The following is a 21,466-nucleotide window of genomic DNA, read 5'->3' as shown; positions in this document are numbered from 1 at the left end:
TTGCCAGTACATGAGCTCAGATAATACTTCCAATTTCCATAATAAAAAAAAATCAATTTCTTCCACAACAATTTGGAAACATGGCCCTGCTAACCAAAATTACTTTCCTTTTGCTATAGCAGGTAGATTTGCCTAATAGGAAATTGGGATAAAGTCCTAAAAATAACTCATTGTAAAAACTGCTGTATCTTTTATGAAAGTTTTTATTTTGACTAATGTATGGATATATATTAAAGGAAAATCATTTTGGCAGACTCCTAATAACATGGAGTCCTCAGAACCCACTTTGGAAAAGATTTATATAAGAAGCAAAATTTTATTCCATGAAAATAATACTAATCTTCACATGAATTCTGATACTAATGTAATAGTGATAGTTGCCCTCGTAAGAGCTCATATTTACCATTTACTTTGTGCTACTGTGCTAAAGGGTTTACATTTATGGATTAATTTTCACAAGTTTACATTACGGATTTTCACAATAGCCTTAATGTGTCCTAATATCATCATAATTTAAGATGAAGAGTAAAAAAAAAAGAATGTCTCAGATTGTTAAGCTTGTTGAGTTAATGATTAAAATACAGAAATCTGACCCTATGATACTTTAACTGGAAAGACACAGGAGAGGCACAGCAAAAGAAAGGCACGGTACTTACATCTTACATGATACTTATTAAATTGACATTGGAATAAAAAGACAAAATTGTAGAACCATGGATCTTGGTTTATTCATTCAAGAAATATGTTTTGAGTGCTTGCATTTGTTAAACGTTAAAACAATTGCTACCAATACAATCATGGGATAAGATACAAGATTCCTCATTACACAGAATCTAGAGTCTGGTCTACTTCTAAGTAAGATACTAAGCTGAGATGTAGATAAGGAACCTGCAATATGGTAAAGTATGGTGAAGCAAAATAATATAGAGTAAATTATATACCTACTTACTTAAGCCACACAAAAATTACAGTTTAGTGATCTTAGATTCATAAAGAAAAGAACAGACAAAACTCTCAAGAGCTTCACCTGCACAACTGGCTAACATTTTCTAATTGTGAGACATGTCAGGATCCTAGAAAGAAGCAACTCGGATTCCATTTAGCACAGCACAAATGAAAGGCAACCCAGAGATGTAGGTAGCAAATGGGCAATCTAAGCTGTTTAGTGACTTCAGTCAATGCCTGAACTAAGCAGTGTTCCTCTTGTAAGGCTAAGATGGTCACTGAGTTGCTGGAATTCCTAACCTTTCACTCCATTAAATTCTGTTGGAAATAATAACAGTAAAAAGACCCCACTGCAGTACTTGATTTATTTGGCTCTCCAAAACCATCTTTAGGTAAGGTATTTCCTATATGTAATAACTCGATCATGAACCACAATCACTTAGGATAAGAACATGGAGTTTCTGCTTCTGCAGCTTAAGTAATATTGAGTGGGAAACATTAAAGAGGCATTCCTATACCGAGAATTTTGCAAACTTAGTTGCAATATTGGTATTTCTAACACTTTGCAAATAATTACTTCAGCAATGCCACTCAGATTGACGTAGAAATGTCCGTGCGATTTCTGAAACACTGCAAATTCTCGTTTTCATTAATAAATACAGTCATCACCTTTATTCAAGGTTTCCCTGTCCAAAGTTTCAGTTAACCAAGGTCAACTGGTGTTGGAAGCAGATAATCCTCCTTCTGACATATCATCAGGAGGTCAATAGTAGCCGAACACTATGTCACAACGCCTACATCATCCCTCTCAATTCACCTCATCACAGTTTATGATCTCACATCATTGCAAGAAGGCTGAATAGAGTACAGTAAGATAGTTTGAGAAAGATATTATATTCACATAACTTTTATTAAAGTATATAGTTGTAATTGTTATTGTTGTCAATCTTACTGTGCCTAATTTATAAATTAAACTTTATTGTAGGTATATATATATAGAAAAAAAATATGGTATATGCAGACATACCTTGGAGATAATCTGGGTTTGGTTCCAGATCACAATAAAGCAAGTATCACAATAAAGTGAATCTAATGAATTTTTTGGTATCTCAGGGCTTATAAAAGTTATGTTTACACTATCCTACAGCCCATTAAGTGTGCAATAGCATGTCTAAAAAATAATTTACATACCTTAATTAAAAACTTAAAAATAGCTAAAAAATGCTATTGATTATCGGGCTTTTCACCCAGTCCTAGCCACTAATGAGAGATTGTCACAACAAATATAATAATAATATAAAAGATGGAAATATTGTGAAAATTACCAAAATGTGATACAGAGACACGAACTGAGCCAATGCTTTGGAAAAATAGAGCAATAGGCTTGTTCAACTTGGGGTTGCCATAAACTTTAAATTTGTAAAAAAAAAAAAAAAAAAAGTGATGTCTGCAAAGTGTAATAAAGTGAAGTGCACTAAACTGAGGTATGTCATATAGGGTTCAGCACTATCTGCAGTTTCAGGCATCCAGGGGGTCTTGGAATGTACCCCCACAGATAAGGGGGGGATATCGTACAGTTCTAGTGCGGGCCTTAAAAATGTGGTAATACAAACATGCTTCAGTGTCTTTCTCTTTGAAATAGAATTTGAGTTAGAAATATATATATAGCAATTATTAGAAACAGATGATTTTTTTTTTGATACATCCAGATTGGACCATCACTTAGTTTTCTCTTTTAGCTTTTTCATAATCACTCATGATGTGTCATTCACTGGCACCAGTGTTACTCTGCCATTGTCAGTGACCCACAACTAACCTTTCCCAAAGAAGCTTAGAAACCTCTTTTTTTTTTTTTCCTTTGGGAAAATCAGAGGTCAGCTGAGAGTTTGCTTTGGTAGAAAGGGTTAAAATTCCACCAGCTAAATCTCCTGAGGGCTTACATAATTCAAAACAAAGGAAGTTAAACGTTCAGTTTACTGAAGTATGTAGAAAAACAGAAAAAGCATTTGTCTAGAAAGAACCCCGTCCCCATGATTATAATCCACTGTCTTGTTGTTGACTGGTACACTGAATGCCTCACTGTAGCCTTTAACTTGCCAAGGCTAAGGAGCAGCCTTCCTAAGAACCCAGACTGTACAAATATAACTTGAAAGCTGGCTGAGACAGAGGGTGTAAATCTCTCCTTCAGCCCACCAAGATGATACCATACCTTCTGCCAAGTCTTAGAAACCCAAGCAGACCTAAGAGATGAGTAGAAATGTAAATTGAAGCTCCTTCATATGTAAGCTCTTTCCTTTATGGTTCTTATTGCCACAGATGGATGAAATTTTTACTATTGGGGAAGAACATTCTTTCTTAGAAACATATTCATGTAACAAAGTTCAAGTCTCACTTCTCCTTCATTTACTCTTAAGGGTCTCTATTTAATATCCACTGCCCTCTCTAAATGTGAATCTAGCAAATTTGTTCATTTGGGTAGGTTTGGTTCCAAGAACACCAGGGGGCTCTTTGGCCTTGTGTTTACCTTTAAGGTCAAAGCTATGGAAAGCCTGTCACACAGCTTCTTCCTGAACATGTTGCCTCATTTATTTCAAGGGTTCCATATTCCCTGGGAAGTTGTTCTTTCCAAAGTCAATTTTAAGGTTAAGCAAATATTAGTGCATCTAGCAGTATGTCCCATGTGCTTCCTTCTTTGATTTCTTTTACGTGCAAAATCCTAAGACAGTGTCATGAGTTCTTTAGAGAAAAGTAGCTCTGTACTTCTAATAAGCCAATTTTCCTTTTAGATCTATTTGTCCACATGGCAGGGTGAATGGATCTTGAAGATGCTTTCAGAAAACTGTAATTGATGGGATATTTGCTGTATCCCTAAAAAATATTAATACAAGGACTGAAAGCCCTAGATCCCTCATTTTCAGGTGACAGTAATAGATTAACTTATTTACAAAAAGGGGTTTTATTTTTAAAAAGCTAGCTAATGCTTTATTTAAGTATTGCTATAAGGTTCTTGCGTCTTGAAATTAAGGTATCTGAGAAAAGTAAGTGATAATCTGACAGTTTTGTCCATTTAATTATCTGAAATGACAATATCCTGAATAGTATTTAGTAATGTTAAACCATGAAGAACGCTGCTTATCACAGTGCATACTCCATTTCTTTTTTTTTTTTTTTTTTTTTTTTTTTTTTTTTTTTTTTTATGATAGTCACAGAGAGAGAGAGAGAGAGAGGCAGAGACACAGGCGGAGGGAGAAGCAGGCCCCATGCACCGGAAGCCTGATGTGGGATTCGATCCCGGGTCTCCAGGATCGCGCCCTGGGCCAAAGGCAGGCGCCAAACCGCTGCGCCACCCAGGGATCCCGCATACTCCATTTCTTAAAGTCAACAGCTTTCATACTAGATTATCTATATCTATCATGTTTTATAGATATACAGGCAGATACAGATATATGTGCATAGAATATATAGATGCACAATGTATATATAATTATATCCACATGCATGTATCTACGTATTATTAAAGCACCTATCTCTTATAAATTTATACTTTAAAAATATTTATACGAGGGGCTCTGCTCTACTTGCTAGATGGGATGCTGTCCAATTCATGAATCATTTAATGAAGCCAATTAGATCTTCCAAAAAAAAATGTTTATACCTTTAAATGAATTTATGCTAAATATTATCTTAAATATAAACATATTTTGCATTATATATTTTACTCATGTAAGACTGTGTTTAAAGTCTTTGTTTTTAAATATTTAAAGTCAGATGGCCTAGGTTCAGGTCCTCATACTGCAATTTATCAACTTTCCCTTAGCATTCCTGAGTCTCATTTACTAGCGCCATATTTTGAAATGTTGTCACTATTATCTCTTTTAGATTAAAACTGTGCGGGCTCTACATGTTTGTTGAAGGCCCCAAATTCAATACTAACTTGGGAAAGAAATGATTACATGCTCAAAATGAACTTAAATTTAATTAATCATATACAATCTCTAGCAAACATATTTAACTTTAAAATCATGCATATTTCTATTTTTTCATTATTCCTGAATCACTTTTTAATGACAGTAATTTGTAAAGCATTGATATATTTCTAAAGCAGCACTTTATCCATGTTTCATAGCCAAAATGTTAGCTTAAGTATTTTCATACAAAGAAACAAAATTCAGTTTTTTGGTTTTTTTATTTTTTTAAGATTTTATTTATTTATTCATGAGAGACACAGAAAGAAAGGCAGAAACATAAATAGAGGGAGAATCAGGCTCCCTGTAGGGAGCCCAATGTGGGACTCAATCCCAGGACCCTGGGATTACAACCTGAGCCAAAGGCAGACACTCAACCACTGAGCCACGCAGGCATCCCCAAAATTCAGTTCTTAATATTTTAAATAAATTGTACATGTTTTGATGATCTTGAAGGAACATGAAACATAAGTGATAGAAAGAGCTTATCATTCCATTGATTATAACATATATAACATACAGTCCATTTTTTCTGAACCCTGTGGAAAAGATTGCTTCAGAGTCCTCATGAGCTTTTCACCTTAATAAGTTATGTTTCTTGGATAAAGCCTCTCTTCCAACTATTGGTCTCAGTTTCCCCAAAAGTCCAGGGCAGAAGACATGCACAAGTAGTCTGGAAGGTATAATTGATTACATAATTCATTAATTAGTACAGAAGTCTGAGGTATAAAGTCGGGTGAGACTTTAGTTATGCTACATGAACTAATATGAATAAAACAACTCTGCTACTGGTAGCAATAAACCAGGAGTTAGCTTTCTTTGTATTTCTCTCCAATATTCCTCAGGCCAGTCCATGTTTTCACCATTTTCTCTTTCAACAAGTACTGCTGTATCATGCCTGAGCATAAAAATGAGCATCAAACTGATTAATTTGTTTACCTTTCCTCAAGTTTTCTCCCAAGTCAATGACTCAATTTAGTTCCACAATATGCAATCAATCATGTCTCTCTTTGGTTTTATTTCTTTCTGTTGCATAACAACATATTAAATGTTAAGATTCTTACATGAGTGTGGTATTGAGATTTTATGAGACCTTAAGTGAGGAAATTCAAATTTATGATTCCTTCAGTAAGCACAAACTGGCTCTATTTGGACAATTCATATGTACCAGAATGGTTTCTGTATAAAGAGGCTTCAGAGACTCACTTTTTTATACTTTCGAAAATACCAGAAAAAAACCTTTGTGCTGAAATGATAGACACAATTTTTGTTTGTTTTAATCATCATCATCACCATCAACAAAATATTATGAACTCTCTAAAACACTTGGAATGTGATCCATTTCAGCTTCAAGGTCAAGGCCTATTATGATTTAAAAAGCTATTTATTGGTATTAGGTCATTTCATCTGGGGTGGTGATTAGTATGCTAACCCAGATCTGTCATTGCCTGAACAAATCTCAAAAACAGAGAGCATGAGGACCTTGCTTATGAAGAATCGTTAACTTGTGTTCCGGTTATGGATTTATAGGCTCACAAAGTGTCTGCCCCTTAACAATTTTTGATGAGATATACAGAATAAATGATTTCTCAGACTCCTTCCTTCCTCCTCAAATCAGCTGATTGGTTTGGGGGTTTATATCCTGTATGAGAGTCTATTTCAAAACTTCCTATGTTCAATTCTGCTGCTTGCTCACGATGCTGACTTGCCGTGCTATGTGCCATGCTTTCCAGACTAGCAGCGGTGACCGGCTAGTGTTCTGATTAGGATCACCTCAGTGTCTCTGTCACTATGACAATGACCTGATCACTCAGAGTAAGCACGTGGAGAGGACACCGTCATGAATGTGTGAAGCCTTTTCCAAGCCATCTGAGTGTATCCTGCCTGCTTTCTTTTCTTATACTCACACTCCATCTCTGTTAAACATTCTGTCCTATCAAAACACATTTTCATGAAAAGATCTGGTTATCTCATCACACTGTGATTTATAAACCGTGGTGTGTTGTCATTCCCAGGTGCATGTGAATTTTAACCTCAGACGAGGAGCTTTAAATCAAAGGAATGACTCTGTAATTAACTTTAATAATTTATGGTCTCTGTGAGCAGGTGAGATGAATGTAAGAAGTTCAGGGGTTTCTTTTTACCCCTGAAATCATATTTTAATAAATGCTTACTCTACCTTGGTGCTAATTACCATTTAGCTATCAAAGCATTCACGTATTTTCTATATCTGTTATGAATGTATAGAAATCTTTGCCTAAGATTTCATAAGGGATGATCATGGGGATAAAGACTTTTATATAATAGTCAAGTCAGAATGAAAGGAAGAGTAAACTCTCAGATTTGAATATGTACATAATGCCTTGGAGTTTCAAAGTTCACATACTTTACCTCAAAAAAAAAAAATCCTAGATGTCTATGTCTTATCAATTACCCCAATAATAAATAGAAAGATATAAAACTAAAGGTGAATATCTTACTATCCATTCCCAGGGAAGTCCCCTGCTGGATCTGTTTTCTGCTTGAATGACTAAGTAGAATAACTCTGAAGGGGATCTCTTTAAATTGGATGTTAGGAGAGTTACAAAGTCTAGGTAATAATTTGTTGGTCTTCCAATGAGTCAGTCTCTGGGATATCTGAATAAAGAGATCACAGGGGCTTCACCACAAAGTGAAGACTGTTATGACCCTGTTTATAAATCTTCTGAGACTAATTGGTACTTCTAGAATTGGACATCCTAGAACTGTAAGGAGTAACAGTGTCATCTGTGGCAAAAGAAAAAGGAAAGAAAGAAAAAAGGAAAAGAACAGAAATAAAACAAGTCCTCACATCTTACAAAAAGCCCTGGAGATCTGATACAAACCCATTCTTGCCAAGGTAGAAGTGGGATTTAATTTCCATAGAAGAAATTGAATTGTCTAATTAGGAAAAGCCTAGTATTTTCAATAAAGGGATGTCATCCAGGTCAGGGACTTTCGAATCAATAACACCTTATTCCCAAATAACGCTTTGCTAAAATCTGTCATCACCATTTATTGGTTCTGCTGTGACCATGAGTTAGTTATGTTACAGCCTAGAAACTTAGCTTTCTCTACTACAACTGGTGATAATTGTGATTTTACCCACCTTATAGGACAGTTGTGAAAATTAAGTGAGGTAATAATTGGAAACTTTCTGACACATTATATATGTTCAACATTATTGTTGTTGTCATTTTATAATCCTTATCTCCAAAGCTAATAAATTGGCAAAACATCATTTATCAACTCTTTTAAAGGAAGAGATGAAGAGAAAGTACGACATCTTTCCTGTTATCACAAGGATAAACATAATGCTATGTCATTAGTTCAAGTTTAAGCTAAGACTGCTCCAAATTTCTACAATGTTGAAACCATACTTGACTTTGGCATTAGGCAATGTCATTTAATATGTTCATATGGTCCTGCATGCCGTTAAGCATGCACTGTGTATTATTTTATGATGTTTGAGTTGGACTCACACTTTCTGGGTGCCTGTATTTGTGTTTTTTTTTTTCAGATTCTGTGAAAAGCTGGAGGAAACTGTTTCCAATTTCATGACCGTTTATCACTAATCCAAAACGACTGCAGCATTACCTACAGACCTACAGACAGGAAGCTCTAAGAATTGGTTTTATCATATATTTGCCCAGAAGCTCTGCTAAACCAGTTTTATGCTTACATAGATGAGGGTAACAGTCTGGTGGGAAAATGGACAAAGTATTATACTGAGCTACAGAATGGAAAAAAAAATGTTAATTTATTTAATGCAATGGAAGATTAAAAAAAAACATGAGGTTGGTGCTTTCATTAATTGCTTGATTGCTTGAACACTTACTGTCTCTCTAAGTTTCTAATAGTCTCTTTATAATCATCCTCAGCTGCAGTATTCACTCATGATCAGATTTAATATAAAGAAAGCCAAACCATGGTTTTCACTTGGGATAGTTCTCTAATCAGACATAAAATGCATTTTCCCTGGAAAATCTTCAAACAAGTTTGAAAATATTACAGCTGTAAAGTAATTAAGGTATTTGGAGTTTCTCAAGCAATTTATGTGACTCTAATCACAAATGTCATCATGTTAATGCTCAAAAGCAACTTGTGGCATCCTGAAAGGTTCTTCCTTAAAAACAAATATGGGTGATCTATGATGGAAAACTTCTTATTTCAATATTTTCATTCGCTTGGTCATTCACAAAGATATCTGACATATAACTATGTAAATGATCTTTTACTGAAAGCAATTCATTTTTAAAATTTAGCTTAGTTGCTCCATGTTTAAATGTATTCTCCATTAATGATATTTTATAAGCTACTTTATCTTTAAATTCTCAAGGTCTATGATAAGATATTTTTAATAGTTTAGCTTCCTAAATGTAAGAAAGGCTTTTGTACAGAGATATTCATAGTAGCATTATAGGAATTGACTAATAAAAAGAATCAAATAAAAATTTAGTAAATATTTGAGAAGGCATTGCCATACTATGGACCTGATAAAATGTTTATACAAATTAATTAGACAGGAAAATTCTTATCCTGTAAGGACAACTGAAAACAAAGTACATCCTATACTATGATAAATTTTTGCATTAAAAAGTTAGAAGTGATGCACTCAAATGCTATTTTTGTGGTGGGACTAAAAAATTAGCAAATAATTCTTCTACTTAAAATGCTTCAATGACCTTCTATTTCTTCTAAAACAAAGTCTCTATCACTAACTATTCTTGCCTCATTCTCTAACCTGATCACATTCACATTCTTTCCAAGATTCCTTCTTGCTTTAAGAATTCTATTCCAGAAAAAGAAGAAGAAGAAGAAGAAGAAGAAGAAGAAGAAGAAGAAGAAGAAGAAGAAGAAGAAGAAGAAAAAGAAGAAAGAAGAAAGAAGAAGAGGAATTCAAGTCCAATGTTCCTTATAAATGGAATGCTTTTCCACTCTAGCTGACCCTGACTTCCTTGGGCAGTGAACTTGTAATAACTCTCAAATATTAGTTAATCTTTTATTCCTCTGGAAACCTTTCTAATTCAACTCAGAAGATAAGGTTTCCCTGGAATAAATAGTCTCATGTCCTCTTGAAATTCTCTTTCATATCCCTTTTGACAACTTTAACTAATATTTGGGTATTTAATGTCTCTCTCCAACAGAACATATATTCTATTAGATGAGGGACCAATTGCTACCATTTAGCACAGTATCTGATACAAAACTGGTACTCAATATTTCATCTGTTTGAATACAAGCTGTACTTCTGGTAATGATGCAGAAGCTTCAAACAGGAAAAACCTCCTGGAGAAAACAATGATAAACACGGAACAAAATATAAATTTACGCACACACATGTGCACACACACACACGGAGGCAAACAAGAAGCAAGCAGAAACCTGTGAGTAGTGAACACATTGGCAGAAGAGAACAGCACTCACCAAGTTTCCCATGTTCATAGCTTTTCTCTTGAGGGCAGTTTCAGTCACCACTGTGAAGGCCAAACCTTTGCTAAAAGCCTGATCTCTTACTGGCTTGAAGAATCAGAGAAAAGACCTCTGGGCTTCCACAGAAGCCGTAGGGTAAAAGGGGAAGGTCCCAGGAGAGAGCAACAGAGGTTGAGCCCACATTTTTGGCTGGTCCCTGAACCCAAAGGGTACCTAGGACAGACTTGAAACAGCCCAGCTAAGGTAGAAGAAGGGAACATATATTTTAGCTGCTGCCCACTGCAGAAGAGCACAATTTGGAATTTATGATTAGCCAAGGCTAGCTGCCTGCTCAAACAAAAAATCAACACTGTTTTGGCCTGGGATTTATATTCACTACGAAACTGTCTCTGAAGAAGCAGCATTTATGTTGATACATGGGGGTTTGTGGGAGTTAGGAGGAGAGTAAAATGTTTCTTTCAGAAAGAGGAAAAGCATGTGTGAATGTCCAATAACTGGGAAAACTGGGCATATTTTGAGACACAATAAAGACTAATGTAGCTGATGAGTAATAGAGAGAGGGAGGAAGACAGTGACATGTGATAAGGTTCTAGTATTAAGCAGGGGTCTTATTTGTCATGTTACTTATTCTTATTCTCTTCTAAACACTTCAAAAGATGTCAAGGGTTTTAAGTGGTATAACGGCATGATCAGATTTATTCTTAAAAGGTCATTCTGGCTACAATATGGATAAAACTCTGCTACAGGGTAGAGGTAGATAAAGAAAAACCAGATTCTATAATTGGATGTGAGGTGGGAGTTGGTAAGGTGGAGTAGAATATAAAGATTGACACCCAGGTTTCTGGCCTGAACATTAGTAGTGCTAGTTATCAAGACATAGAAAACTGGAGGTAAAGAAAGCTCAAGGAAAAGATTAGCAATTGAATATTCAGTATGTTGATGATGTCACTTGAATATATTGGCCTGGAAGCAGTAGGGGATTATGGCTTAACCCTATAAATTTGGAAGCCATTGCTATAGCTTGGTATTTGAAGCCATGGAAGTAGAAGAGAGTATAATTGGAAAGCGGAAAGTTGAGACATGAAGCGGACCCAAGAACAATCTCTGAATAATTTTGAATGGAAACAAAGAATTAAGAACTTCTAGGGAGGAAATAAGGGAGCTAAGAGAGTATAGTGCCACAAAAGCTAGAGGAAGATGGGTTTTACGTAGGGGGAAGAGTATGTGGCTGAAACTCACCTTCCCACAGATGACAACTATAAATTATTAACAATATTGTTTTAAAAACTTGAAGGCACGGGAGACCAGCCAAATATAGGCATTCATTGGAAGAGTCTATCCATTACAGGCGGGAACTGAACTAGTTGAAGGTGGGCAAGGAGGCAGTAAGATACTCTGATTACTTTCAGATATTCTAAATTTCCAATAACATATATATCTGTGTGTATTTATATACTCTTTTAAAAGATTGGCTTATCTCACCATGTTTAAAGCCGACTGAATCAATACCTAGGGCATTAAGAGCGGAAGATGTTGGAGAAACCGTGAATTAATGGACAATGGATAGTCCCAGAGTAAGAAGGATGCTAGCCAATTGGATTTTATCATGCAAGGATTATAAAATACTTACCACTCAATTAAATTCCTATTTACATTAAATTCCCAAACTTTAGATGCCAGTATGTCTACCTCGGATCCAAAAGGAGCCCATAAGATCAGATTAAAGAAAACACTAACGAGAACACAGGACAGTTTGATGCAGTATACAATGCGAATGACAAAATTTCAGAGATTTTTCGATTCTTTCACAATAAACATCTATGGAAGATCATCACAATGTGAAAAAGCACAGAACCAGAGACTAGCATCCCTATCCCTTAGGAATGTCACTTAGGCAACTGACTTAACTTCTCTAAGTTTCAATTTATTTCTAAAATTGTAATGATACTACTGCTTACCCACCTTCCAAGCTTTTTTGATCTGAAATAATCAAGCTGAGTTCCTGATCAGAGTTTAATAAACATGTCAGTGATGATGAAGGTGATTGATAATGATAGCTCCGAGATAAAACTCAGTAAACAGAAAGACTGTATTTCAAAATGCACACATGCACACACATACACACATGGACACACATATTCAGACACAGAAGACTGGGAGTAGCAATGAAGAGATAAATAGCGTGAAAATAACCTGTTAAGAGCAATAATTTCCCTCTTTGGTCTGAAAAACATAAATAACAATGTCTAGTAATTAAAAGTCTATTATAATTTAAATGTCATTTAATTTGAACTTTGTGTTCATCAGAATTAGATGTTCAAACTCTAGAGACAATTTTTGTGGCTTTAATTTTCAGCTCTGTCATTCACTTGTAAAACCTGGGATATGTATGTAATTCTTTGCACTTTGGTTTTCTCATCTGTGAAATGGGGATAATTATAGTAACTATGTTGTGAGAATTAAACAAACTAACAGTAAAGTGGCACAGACTAGCTAGATGTTCACCAACCCTACTCTTAACTTCCTAGGCTCTGAAGATCATATCTTCCAGCTTCCCTTTCATTTAGGTTAGGGTGACACCACCCTAACCTCTCTGCCAAGAGTGTGATCCGAAGTGATGTATTCCCCTTCCAGGTTTTGCCATAAAATGCTTGGCATGGTCTTTGTTCTCTTTGCTTGTTGATCATTTCAGGCAGAGTTGGAAAGAGACAGCAGCTTTGATCACAATCCAGAAGGCCGCCTCCTGAAACCCAATTAAACTGTGACATGAATGATAAATACACCTTTATTGTCAAGCCACTGAGACTCGGCAGTTGCTTTTTACAGCGTTGGTAATAATTTCCCTAAGGAAATACCACAGCACTTGGAGCAGTAGCTAGCTGGCGCATAGTAAGTGTTCAATAACTGCTAGCATTTAAAATATTGCTGGACTTCCAAGAAGCCAAATGTCAGAAAATATATTGACTAGGAAATGATGCTCTAAATATCCACAGTAAGATTTCTTAATGCTGAAAACAAAATTTGACCTTGAAACCAAGCATAGAAAATATATTGTGTTACCTGTCATATCAGTAGCAAACTGTATTTATTAAAACAAGGTTCCAACAACAGAAAGGTAAGCTTACAGGTTAGTATTATTAAATAATTTTATTGCCCCTAGCCATTCGATTCTCTGCTGTGTACCATATGACTTATTGTGTGGATTATCCTAAATTCAGTAGCCCTCCAGGCTCCACATCTCTTCTAGACATTATTACCAATTCACTCACTTATTTTCTCTTTCTCCAGGTAGAAGGAATATGGTTTACATGTATTTTTACAAGCACTGAAAATGTATTGCAAGCATGTATGTACAAGTGAGATATATATGAAAATATATCAAAACAATGAAAATGTGCTTATTTGTCTCATATTTAAAGAATATATTGTGGTAGAGCACCAGATATTTAAAAATAAAAAATAATTACTCACGTGATATCACCCAACATCACCCAGAGCAGCATATAAATTTCAAATAAACAGCTTGAGCAGAAAGTCTCTACTAGAGCAGGGCTACACAAATAGATTTTTTCCATATGGGAAGAAATTATGTACATTACAGCCATTTTATTGTTCATTGCAGAGGGTTGTGCAAGCACACTGCATTGATTTTTTTTTTCCTTTAGAAACTAAACCTGAAATCTTGTTTTTATTTTTGTTTCTGCAAAAACTGCATATAGATTTAGCACATTCACTGAACCTTTTTACAGGCATTTTTTAACCAGAGCCCATAGCTGTGGACTTCTCTTAATTGCTAACTACTTGATGTGTATTAATAGGAGACTCACAGAAGCCATAAAGGAAATCGCGCCCCTCACTCTCACTGCCCGTGACTGACCTTGCCATTCAAATGTCCATGTTTCTATATTCTTTCCCAAAGTGAGGGTGCATGAGAAAGCTTCTAGTCCTCCTGTGTTTTTATTCTTTTGTCTGGAAGCCTCCAAAACCACTAACAGATTATAGTGATGTTCAGGTAATCACTAATTTCTTCATTAAAAGGGACCCCTTCTAGTGATATAAGTATTTCCATTCTGTTTTAGGTCTTTTTCTCCCAGCTGAACATGTTGGAACTATTCTAAGCACACAGGAAAAATAATCCCGGGTAATTCTACTTCAGAATCTCTGAGTAATGTAACTTTTAATGACATCCCATTACCTCAATATGTTTTTACCAATCCTAAAATAAAGGTTAACAACAATTGAAAAACCAAACTTCACAACTAGAACTGCATTTCCCTTATCTCTTTATTAAATATGTATCTGTGCCCTGCATGAAATTCCAAGTATCATTCATTTAACTTACTCCATTATTGAGTATGAGTGTACCTCACACTCCGGCACTGTGTGAGATCCAAAATATGCAAACGTGGAAGACAGAACCGTGACCTTCATGGAGCTCACAACTGAATTAGGGAAAAAAACAGATAAGGAAGTCAGTGGTTATTACCCATAGTGACTAATAAGTGATAAATAATATTGTTTGGTGAGAATTATAGTAACATATACACACATACATATATTTTTTCATCTGGTAAGAGGGAACAAGAGGTCAGAAAAGAGCGATTCTTGAGATCTTGAGATTAAACTCGGAAAATAGAAAGGAATTGCAGCTAGAGCTAGAGCAGTATGTGCAAATGCATGGCAACAGGAACAAGAAAAATACTCAGGATCATGAAGTCAGGACCTCTGAGTTAGAGTAAACAATGAATATAGCGTGTATGACAGGAGACAGGAAGGGGGATCTTACATGACATTTGAGTATTCATTTGAGTATTCAAACTTAAATAAGAAGAGATTTTCCTGAATGTCATATCCTCTTGCTTTTATGTGAATTTTTTTTAAAATACAATCTATTTCTCTAGATAGAGTCTATTCTAGAAAGACAAGAACACAACAGAGATAGCGATTCTATTTGATGGAATGAACCGAGGAGAAAATTTTGAGCCAGGCATAAGGGGCGGAGCATCCATTCCCAAGATTAGAGAAAGAGGAAAGCCAGTATCTTTGCAAAGTTTTGGTATTCCTTTATTTCTCTGATTATGATAGCATAAAGAGATCATTTGTGTACACTGCGCTTATTCATTACAAGTGGGATAGAGTTATGACTTATTTTCATCTGTAACTTCTATTCCTTTGACTGCCATTGTTAGACTATACCTGCTTGACATTGCAAAGGACCTGAAGCTTTCTGGCGCCCATCCAAATCCTCCTTTGAAGTCCAAGGCCCTCAAAGAAATAAGAGCACTGGAACCTCCTCCCACATATTCAATTTATTAACTTTAGTCTTTGTAAAATAAAACAGCCTGGGGTAAAAGCGTTATTCTCAAATTAATTTTACCACTATTTCTAGAGGCTTATATTAGTTTGGGTTTATTTTATAATAAGAAAGAATGAAATAAAAACTTATGATCACAATTAAATGTGGTCTCTGGGAATGACAATGAAGTGTTCTTTCGCATGTTAGCTTAGTAAACCTTCCCTAACTGAGTTCACTTCCAGTCACTTGGCAACTTCCTCCAAAGAGCCAAGTCAAAAATCATGATGCTCAGTTGCAGTGACAGTCCATGAAACTAGTATGGTAAGCAGGACAGCTGCAGAAACCACAAATTATGCTGATAAAAGGAATTATTTGCTCAGTAATCTTTCAGAAGATAAATCTGGAACAGAAGAAGTAATACTCCATAAATATTGTTTCTTTTATCCTATTATATAGAGTGTCGTCAGTCCTTTGAGAATTTTAAAGACTTTTACCAAAGATGACCTGTGAAATAGGTATTGTCGTATCAGTTTTAAGAGGGGATAGAGCATGCTTCTCAAATATGTGTAGAATTATAGTGCTGGATGGGATGCGAAATGTATCATGTATCAGGCCCAACTTGCCCTTCTACATATAAGAGTTGAAATGGCTCCCTCCAAGTCACAGAGCAAATAAGCAGAGACAGTCTCAGAACTCAGGTGCCCAGCCTCCTAGTCCCACCACTTTACTATACCCTATAGCTGCACTGTGTCACTAAATATTCTGAAGACAAATTAAACACACAAACACACACACACTTATCTATACCCTAGCCAATCTGAACTATTTCTCATACATAAAAGCACCTACCTAAGACATCGAAACCATCCTTTTAGACATATGTTTGCTGCCAAATAGGCAGTTCCCAAAGTACAGTATTTTCCATAGTTACAGAAATAATTATAATTTCAGAAGGCCTCACCTCCTTGAAGAAAAGAGTATTTACTCTAAAATTGTTGAACAACTGGTATATCTTTTGGTGATATAAAGGCATTCTAAAATTTAGATTATAGTATCAGAGCATGAGATTGAAAAAAGTATATTAGATTCCATGGAACTAAGTCATTTCATGTATGAAAAAATATTAGGCCTTCAATTATATACTTATTAGCTAAATTGTGCTTGACATATAATCCTTGTAAACTATTTGTGTAATATAGATGCCTTAATTCAATGTAAATGTTTCCATGGAGTGATAAGTTGTTTCCCATCCCCCTACTTCCATAGAGAAAACATAAGAGTAAAAATGGATATAACTATTCAAGCATAATTTAATCAAATCTAAATCAATTTTTAATTGAAGAAAGTTACTTTCAGACATTTGGCCCTTAAAGTTTATTATATACCATGACTTCTCTGCACGTTTTTTATATTTTCTAGACTCAGCATGTTTTTTTTTTTTTTTTTTTTTGACAATCAGCAGCACTGCTCAAGTTTCCATGATGTATGACATTTCAGGAATGCCAAAAGCGTACAATACACACACACACACATACATACAAACTTAAGTGACTGAAATTAAACACACACACACACAAACATACACTGCAGTTTCGAGAATGGAATTTGATTCTCTCCTAATTTGAGTGGTAAATTAATCTCCCTGAATACTAATAAGAAGATCAAGAAGTAACCTGAGTAGGACAGTCTGACCTATATTAACTTTCCTAAAATGTACTTAAAAAAACAAGATCCATTTATAGTATCAATGACTTAAAACATTTCTCAAAAAATTGTATGAGCAAATATGCTTTATATTATATCAACTGTTTTGGAAACCCACAATGAATTAGAATATCAGAGTTCCTGAATTGATAATAATGATGAGTAAAAATTCTGTTGATTTTTTTTTAAATTAAGGTTTTCTTGAACTTATTTTATCACAGAATGCTCTTCTTTGTATCTTCCTTAAACCTAGAATGAAACACTAATTGTGCTACAGAAATTGTGATTGATAGAGTACATGGTCAATGTTACTCAATGAAAATGTAATACAGTTGAAATTATACAACTGTCGGGACACCTGGGTGGCTCAGCAGTTGAGCATCTGCCTTTGGCCCAGGGCATGATGCTGGAGTCCCAGGATCGAGTCCCGCATCGGGCTTCCGGCGTGGAGCCTATTTCTATCCTCTGCCTATGTCTCTGCCTCTCTCTCTGTATCTCTCATGAATAAATAAATAAAATCTTAAAAAAAGAAAAAGAAAGTATACAACTGTCAAAAACTACCTGACAACTTAATTTTGTAAAGAGTATTTCTCAAGCCTCTTTAACTCTTTCCTAAACCTTATAATAAGGTGTATAGATAATTGTCAACTATAATTAACTAAATGTCTGACAAGTGGTATTCCTAAGACATATGCAATATAAAACTAAATCCCTCAACTTGAATATGGAAAAGTTTAAATGATTAAATGAAGGTGTGCATTTATTAATATTTGAACTCAGTCTGAATATTAGACTATTATTTGGGTAATCATAAATCACTGTTAAACAGAAGTCACTAAATAACACTTGAAGTGACACATGACAAAATATTATACTCAGGGAAAACTGCAAACATTTGATTTAAATCTTAACTGGCTATACAGATTCAGATCCAAGGAAAAGAATTTCTTAATGAGTCAATTTTGCCATTTTGCAGAACTATACCAAATTCTATAAGAATTATAAAGAGATCATTGTAAAGAGTTAAATTTTCAAACATACCATGTACCTATCTATATAGGTACCTAATTAAATACCTAAATATTATAATATATATAAATATATATCCCCAGTAAATTGTGAGTCTCCCAATTCTTCCATGGTGAAACTAGTAGAACGAATAAACAATCCTAAAATTGTAATTCTGTAGCTTCTTTAAAAACAAATATTTTTTTAAATTATATAATCACCTCAAGTAACAATCCCTAAGTCAGATTGCTGCTTATTCAGGCCCTACTATATTTTGGACATTAGAAAAGAAAAGACAAAGATGAAAAAGCATTTGACATAATACTCTCATTGGCAAGCTAAAAAGTAAGAATAAATACACGATAAAGTGAAATATAATTGAATCATTTAAAACAGTGATACAGGTGCACAGAGATAGAAGTCACCAGCTCACACTAGGGAGGCAGAGAAGGTACATAGTCACTGATATTTGAAATGAATATTGAAAGGCAAAGTTCCATGTATATAGGAGCTTCCAAGTAGAGGGCTATTATAAACAATTCAATGTATAGCGAGTAGCATTCCAGGAAAGATGAAAACATAAGATCTATAGGAAATTCAGGTAACAGAAAATGTCTGTGTGTGGCTGAAGTAGGTGAACTACCAGGGAATGGGGCTGCAAATACAAGGTGGAGTCAGATAAGAAAGAACCTTACATGCTATGCTAAGGAGCTTTATCTAGAGAAACTAAGGATATATCATTTATAATCAATTAACTGCCATTTCCTTAGCATTCCTTGAATGTTTCAGAGATCTGTAAAGTCAGGTTGATGCTACTTTCCCAAGTGTCTCCTTCATTCTTCTTTCCCTCCTGGCATTATCCAAAATCTGGGATGGGATAGGTATCCCATCCTTATTGCTTTTCAGTCATGGATTTCTGCCTTCTCTAAAACATCAGAAAATCAGATTGATTGATTGATTGATTGATTATTTATTTATTTAGAAGCATAGCTGTCATTGAAGTGTAATACTTCAATGCTAATAGTTAAAAGTTTGCAGGAAAACAAGACAACTCTTTCAAGAGAAGTAAAATGTTCTAAAACTATTTTATTTAGATTTCAGAATTCAATTCTTGAGTTTGGGGAATAGAAATAAGAATCCTGGAAAAGCTATGAAAGTCTATAATCCCTCATGAAAATTTCTTAGTTGCAATGATATACAATCTTGGATTTTTACATTTTAACTATCGCCAGATCCTGATCAATTCATCCCTGCTACTTTAAATTTTTCTAAATCTTTTGGGAAAAAAAATCTGGCTGGAGTCTTGTAAAATGTCTTTACATGTATTGCATTACTCTTTCACAGCTTTATATTAAGTTCTTTTTCCTTTATGTCTGGAAAGGAGACTGAATTCTGAGAAACATGGGGGTAATATATGAATCTGGCATGATATTAATAAGAGAACTGAGCCAGTCCCAATTCCTGAAGTGGCAATATCTCTTTGGCTTCATGGCACAAGGCCTTGGTCTTTGGCCTCAGAATCCTTTCCAATATGTCAATAACTCAGACATTCATATGTGTACTTTCTTTAATAAAACAGCTAATTAGAGGGAAAAAATTTAACAGTTTTTTTATGAGAGATCTTATAAAGTACCCTAATTGTGGTATGCAATTATTGATACTGACATGTAGATTTTGCTTTATATGGTATCTGGTCTTACATTCACCATAAAGCTCAAATGTTGGGTTTATTCTTTACAAATATAGTGTACAATTACATAATGAGCTTTGCTTATTTTGAATTAAGTAGAATTTTACATTGAATATTATAAAGATAAACCAAAAAAATTCAGAGCAAATAAAACTCAAAGGTTTTATACTTTTGCATTTAGTCATTCACCATGATAGATGACTCATGACTCATGAGATCTCTTAGAACACAAAATACCATAAGCCACCCTTGTGAAATGTTTAACTTATTGTTTCTCATATTCTTTTTCTATTTGTATGATGATAACTTAGGGTAATCTTTTTAAGAAAGCTTCAAACATTAAAAAACAATTACTCAATTTTTTAAAGATTTAATTTATTTATTCACGAGAGATACAGAGAGAGAGGTAGAGACACAGGCAGAGGGAGAGGCAGGCTCCCTGTAGGCAGCCTGATTCAGAACTCGATCCCAGGACCCCGGGATCACGCCCTGAGCCGAAGGCAGATGCTCAACCGCTGAGCAACCCAGGTGCCCCCATTTACTCAATTTTGATAACTAATTATGCTGTCATATTGTAGGAATTGTTACCCCATTAGAGATGAAGTGAGACCTCAACATTTATTTATATTCATACATATATGATATATATGTTCATATATATACACCTAAGTTTCTATACATGCATACATACATCATATTTATATATATGAGAGCCACTATGTATAGGTATCACACAGAGATTTACAATACTTGTAAATTCTTAAGTTTGTTTTTCTGAGACTCTACTTTTTTGTTTTATAAAATCTGTTCACCTCCTATCACTGAGACTTGATAATATCCAGCGCAGTATCTGTGGAAATAGAAATGGGAGCATGGGAGCCAGCTAAGGAAGGGACGTGGTTGTGGCCTTCCCTGAATTCTCAGAATTATTACAGTAGTAAGAGTCTTTCTGTAAATTAGTAAAGGGGCTTGGTGTAAGCCCATGGAGCTATATTGGAGTGCTGCCTTTATCACTGATAAATTGTGTAACTCTGAGGAAATTAGTCTCCTTAATCTTTATCTATGATTGTGAGAAATAAAGCATTTATGTAAAAGCATATTTTAAATAGAGCCTCCTAACCATGTTAAATTGGTTTGATTATTGAACTTTGGTATTATTTTCTGAGATAACTTCAGAGACAGCAACTATCTTATCTTACAAATTCTTCTTAGTGAATCACCAAAAGCTCATGCTCTATCAGTCATGAAAATGTTCAGGCTATGAATTATATTTGAGTATACAGCTGAAGTCAAACATAATAGATAGAGTTCAGTTTTCTGCTACTTGGGAGGCAATATAATTGTGATTCAAGTGTTCTGGGTGGCCTTCTCTTATTCTATAGACTGTTCTGTTAAAGTATCTGGGAA

General features: G+C 34.8%; 1 long non-coding RNA gene across 2 annotated transcripts in view; it reads right to left on the bottom strand.

Moving 5' to 3' along the window:
- LOC112933635 (uncharacterized) overlaps window positions 1–21,466 on the bottom strand; it is a 386,127-nt gene that overhangs the window by 19,399 nt on the left and 345,262 nt on the right. Inside the window, exons 4-5 of one of the 2 annotated variants that reach the window (XR_012000931.1) lie at window positions 14,704–14,803; window positions 5,237–5,583 (exon numbers count right to left, since the gene is read on the bottom strand). The exons of the other annotated variant lie outside the window; for it this stretch is intronic. This is a non-coding gene — a long non-coding RNA (uncharacterized lncRNA). Of the gene's footprint in view, window positions 1–5,236; window positions 5,584–14,703; window positions 14,804–21,466 lie in introns of those variants that run through there. 2 annotated transcript variants of the gene reach the window in all.

The sequence above is a fragment of the Vulpes vulpes genome, chromosome 4 (assembly GCF_048418805.1).
Source record: "Vulpes vulpes isolate BD-2025 chromosome 4, VulVul3, whole genome shotgun sequence".
NCBI classification, from domain to species: domain Eukaryota; kingdom Metazoa; phylum Chordata; class Mammalia; order Carnivora; family Canidae; genus Vulpes; species Vulpes vulpes.
Note: the sequence above shows the minus strand (reverse complement) of the source record. Positions and strands in the feature narration are given on the sequence as shown.